Source organism: Dipodomys spectabilis, unplaced genomic scaffold (genome assembly GCF_019054845.1).
Source record: "Dipodomys spectabilis isolate Male_0828 unplaced genomic scaffold, ASM1905484v1 ptg000065l, whole genome shotgun sequence".
Classification (NCBI taxonomy): domain Eukaryota; kingdom Metazoa; phylum Chordata; class Mammalia; order Rodentia; family Heteromyidae; genus Dipodomys; species Dipodomys spectabilis.
In genome coordinates this window covers 1125274-1130176 of record NW_024870742.1, presented here as the reverse complement: position 1 = coordinate 1130176, position 4903 = coordinate 1125274, and the positions used below count along the sequence as shown (strand labels likewise).

Sequence of the window (4903 nt, the reverse complement as noted above, 5' to 3'; positions counted from 1 at the left end):
CTTGTTATCTGATGATACAGATAACTGGGACCTGGGATCCTAGGACGCGTGGGTCCTGTAGAAGAATAATACCTTTTGGACATCATATCAGCAAAATTTGGGTATGATCAGAAATATGGAGAAAACCATTCTGGGTCCAGTGAGTTAAAACAATATACAGAGCAGCAGAGTAAAATCCCTTACATATTAAAGGAAAACATTTTTTTTTGCCATGTGAATTCAGGAGTCTAAGAACACTTAGAAGGTATCACAAGTTTATATCGAAGACATTGCATTGATACTTCTTATATTCTAACATATATTCTAAACTTAATTATTTATATTCCAATCTATTTATTGTAATAAATATCAATTTATTTGTCAAATTATCGATTAATTCTAGTAAGTTTCATTGTGTAAAACATAAAATTAGCACATATAAATATAAAATATATAACTATATGTAATATAAGGAATGTTTTTCATTGTTCTGTTGTGGTTAGGGTATCAAAGGCAACTCTGTTTTACAGTATTATTCCATTATCTCTACCTCAGACTTTGGTAGAGTTAGACCTAAAGCTTTACCATTTGTAGATTTACAGCCTAGAGGCAAGAGGAAACACTGAGATTAAAACATTACCAATTTAAGGCCTAATATCAAGGAAAAAATATGGACTTCTCCTGGAGCTATGGAAATATTTGGTGATAGAAATTCGGTAGTGTAAGTTCCTGCCTGGTTGGATGGTAGACAGGTCAGGACATTAGGTAATCATGCATAAGAACAATTTTTTCACCTTTTTGGCTTTAGCTACTTTTGAAATGCTATGTATAATAAACAATTATATTTTGATAAAATACTTTCTAGTCAGAACTGTTTATTTCTCCATGATCCCTTGTAACTAAGATTAGTTTTTTTCCAGTAAGATAATCTTTGCTGTCAGGGTAAGATATTCTGGTTGGTCTGTTACTACATGGAAGAAGGGTAAAGGGCCAGTAGACATTTGTGCCAGTAAGACCTCATTTGGGAAATTTTAAGCTGCAAAATTTTAGAAGTAGCTCTTCAGCAAGGCTTACTTTGAATCCATTAGCTCCACAAAGCTAACTCAGTTGATAAATAAGTACTTGAAAAGCCATATCTTTGAATCTAGCTATAAAGCCTTCAAAGTATGACGAAATTTAAAATGAAAAAGACTTAAAATAGTCATTGGCAAAATAATTGCAAGTGTGAGCAATCTACCGAACAATATATTTTTCCACTATACACAGAATTTCAGAGAAATAAGATCAATAGCATTGTTAGTAACAATAAGGTTTCCTTGTTACAAATAGGCAACCAAGGATATATGCCTGTATAAAGATTGCATCATTAACTACTTAAATTCACAGGATACTACATGCTTCGGGAGCACATATACATAAATTACAACAATATAGAGATTAACATGCCACTTGGACAGGGATGATCTGAAAATATGCGAAGTATTCCATATTTTTCATTCTTCAGATGCAAGAAATGAAAAACAGTTATTAAAAAGTTGATTACAAAAATACAAGTGTAACAACACATGCGATTCATATAATTAAAAGTTAGTTTGGCATCAGTGTATTACATCTTCACCTTAGAAAGGTCTTTACATAGCATAACTTTACAAAACTTTGAAATTAGATAACATTTTAATTTTATCCCAAAGAAATAAAATACTATAAGGACCTAGGAGAAAAAAGAATCTTAAACTGTTTTTATATGGAATGCAATCTGTAAGGACACATTTATTAATGAATATATATAATATATAACAATGTAGTATTCAAAGTATTATATCTAGGAAAGAATGAAATAGATTATGGACATCTTACAAACAAAATACAGAATATGTTAAAATATACTTTCTTCAGACAAGCACCAGAAATATCTTTGGTTTCTGTACTACTCATTTCAACAGATACGTTAAAATTATTTCTGATTTAAAAAATCACAAGCTCTACAGAAATCATTATAGATGTACACAAACAACTCTTGAATATATTTTGAAATCAAAGTCAGGCAATTCATTTGGAAGAATACCATGGAATCCATGAATTTTTAAAGTAAGATATTGCTGTTGCTTTGTATTGTGAAAATATTTTGTACAGAGACAAAGGATGGACTGGCATTTTTGATATTTAAGTAACTTAACCAAATCATTAAGACGTAGGAGAACAATTTGTACAGCCTTTCACAACTTCAAAGAGGTAGTCATACATACTTATCTTTTGGCAGTATCAAATGCAGTTTCTTCCAAGCTGTTCTTCAGACCTGGTTTAATATAATGGTTCAACAGAAGGAGATCAAACGTATCTTTGCTGTTTCTATTCCCAGCAGCAAGATGCAAGGGGGTCAAGAGGCCTTTAGTTTAGACACTGGTATCTGCATCATGATGAAGTAATAAAGAAGCCACACTGGTATTATTCCACGTATAAGCACTGTGCAGGTGTGTCCAGCCATTCACAGTTATTGCATGAATATCTGCCTCGAGCCACCAACTCATGGACAATGTCTCAGTGTCAACTGTAGGCTTCCTGATGAAGAGCGGTATACTCATCTTCTTCCCTAGTATTCACACGAGTGGCCTTTTTGGAAAGATTTCTCCACACTGTAGCAAGCCGATTAATTAGGCAGCCCAAAGAAGAAATTTGCTTGGATCCTTCTCCATTTTTTTTTTTTTTTGCAAATGATACCATTCCTCACTTTTTCATCTTGTTCCTTGTCTTCATCAGAATTGCCTAACCAGAGACTTTGAGTACCAGTTGGAATGAGATGCCCATGTATTTCCCCAATAGTTCACATTGGTTGAACTAGTCAGAAAAAACTGGTGAATTTTCTGCATCTTTTTTTTCACCATGATTTGTTTTCTCTTTTTCCATTTTTACTATTCTAAATATTCTAACTGGAGAGTAGAGAATTGATAGAAAGCGGAGGAAAGATTTTCCTCTGTATTAAAAGGTACAGACTGAAAATGAGGACCAGTGGTGTCTTCATGTGCAGCTTATTCTAGGAATGAGAAAATAGGAAATAATACCTTCTATGTAAATGATTTGAGAAATGGCAGAGCAGAAAGTGAAATGATGCAACCAAAAATATAAAAGTAAAATAAATTAGGATAATTATGGAGCAATCATATTATCTATGAGAACCTTGAAAGAGAGAGAGGAAGAGAGAGACATGTGTAATGCACTAACTAGCCACAATATCCATGCCTCTGATCAATTTATAGAGCAAACAATTTTATTTTTAAAAGAGATGGAAATAGAATTTATAATGTGTCTCTTTATGATGTGCAAAGTTATGTATTGATATACATTGCATTGATCACTTTTCTGTTACTGTGAGGAAAATACCTGCAAAGAACATTTCTGAGGAGGAAACTATTATATTGACTCATTGTTTAAGAGAACACAGTTTAAGAAAAAGTGTCTCCATTGTTTTTAATTATATTTTTATTATCTTAAATAATTGTACAAGGGAATTTCCATTCCACAAATCAGTTTTTATGTACAATGGATCTTTACATAACTTCCCCACACCCTTCCAAATCTCACCCCAGTTTAATTTTTTCTACTTTCATACTATCTGTATTGAATATTATGCCTTCACTCTCTTACTCCATAACTCTTTTTAATCCTTCCCTTTGAATTTTCCTCATAACTTAAGTGATAGTTTCCTGGTATTCATTTTGTTGGATTAAAAATTCAATTTTATAAGAAAATACACCTTTTAAATTCTCCTCTGCAAATAGCATGCTTTGGTTACTATTGCTGTGAAAACTTATATAAAGTTCTATCTTCCAAATATGAGACAGAGCATGGGTCCTTTGTGTGTGTGTCTCTGACTTAGTTTACTTAACATATTTTTAGATCTATCCATTTCTTTGCAAATAATGTAACAATCTTCATAATGGATGGGTGCAATACAATTGTGTATATGTGCCACACTTTCTCTAACCATCCTTCTGCCAAAGGGCATCTGGGCTGTTTCCATAAGTTTTCTACGGTGAATAGTGCAGCAGTGAACATGGTCGTGAAAGTGATTTTACTGTAACCTTTTGGAAGAATTCATCACTATCTTTCTGGGAACAATCTTCTAGCCAGTTTTCCAGAATAAGCACATCCTTCTCTTCATCTCCATTAGAACGTATTGCAAATCCTCAAAAACACACTACCCCCTACAGGTCACAATAAGCTAAAACCACACGGTGCCCATATTTTTTCAATACTTTTTTTCATAATTGTACATATTATTTAGTGAGAAACTTCTATGTACTTTTCTAATGTGGGAATGAGGGACATGACAATAGTGTAAAGGTAAGAAATATGCAATTTAATTAGCTATTATCATATTTAAAATCATTTTCAGCTCTAACTCATAGCCTCACTTACTATTATTTTAATCTTTATTTGATTACTTCATCTATCCCCTAACTTATAACAGGTGAGTTAAATACAAAGGCAGAAACTGTGGTTTGATTTTGACACTCATGTGTGAGGATGCACAATATGGGTAAATAGATTAATTGGATTGAATAGCTATTATCCATTTTGTTCAAATACAGATGATTTTGCCAAACTGATTCTCACAATTCATATTACATTCAACAACAAGAAACGTGTGACAATTCCCTTTGTTTTGCTCCTTATTAACTTTTGTTTTCATTTTATTTTATTTTTATTTATTTATTTTTCATCTGTCTTGGGGCTTGAACTTGGATCTGGGTGCTTTCCCTCAGCTCTTCAGCTCAAGGCGAGCACTCTACCACTTGGGCCACGGTGCCACTACCGGTTTTTGAGTGGTTTATTGGAGATAAGAATCTCTCAGACTTCCTTTTCTGTCTGCTTTGACTTGCAATCTTCTGATCTCAGCCTCCTGAGTAGCTAGGATTACAGGCAT

The 4903-nt window shown here is 33.1% G+C and overlaps 1 pseudogene; it reads left to right on the top strand.

The window, feature by feature from the left end:
- The first annotated feature begins 1373 nt into the window (after positions 1 to 1373).
- Positions 1374 to 1473, top strand: LOC122108755 (annotated as a pseudogene).
- The last annotated feature ends 3430 nt before the right edge of the window (positions 1474 to 4903 follow it).